The 405-nt window shown below is 34.8% G+C and overlaps 1 long non-coding RNA gene across 1 annotated transcript; it reads right to left on the bottom strand.

Moving 5' to 3' along the window:
• On the bottom strand, positions 1–405 carry LOC104775161. The gene is made up of 3 exons (XR_765729.1): positions 344–405; positions 146–243; positions 1–18 (listed from the first exon to the last, which is right to left on the bottom strand). It is a non-coding gene; the product is annotated as an uncharacterized LOC104775161 (long non-coding RNA).

Genomic DNA, 405 nt, shown 5'->3' with positions numbered 1-405 from the left:
TTGCGTGGACCCTCATACCTATTTGACATGAAAAGAAAAGAAGAAAAAAAAACACTCACTGATCTATATTACAAAGAAAAACTTATCCAACAAATAAACAATAATAATATGATTGGAGAAAAGAAGAAAAAAAGATTTTGCTTACTTATGAGGTTCAAGAGATCCTTTAGGAAACCACTGAATGGTCGGGTATCCACTAACACCATATTTAGTACAGACAGCCTTGTGCTCATCACAATCAACCTTCACCGATAGAAGTTGAAACAATCACAATCGAGATATCTCATTGCTGAATGAATAATAAATTCAGAAAAAAAAATAGAGAATCTCAGAGAAAAGAGACCTTTGCAATCAAGACGGACTTAGCTTTCTTGAAGCTTGCCCCAAGCTTTTCATACTCGGGAG

Source organism: Camelina sativa, unplaced genomic scaffold, assembly GCF_000633955.1.
Source record: "Camelina sativa cultivar DH55 unplaced genomic scaffold, Cs unpScaffold09552, whole genome shotgun sequence".
Classification (NCBI taxonomy): domain Eukaryota; kingdom Viridiplantae; phylum Streptophyta; class Magnoliopsida; order Brassicales; family Brassicaceae; genus Camelina; species Camelina sativa.
Note: the sequence above shows the minus strand (reverse complement) of the source record. Positions and strands in the feature narration are given on the sequence as shown.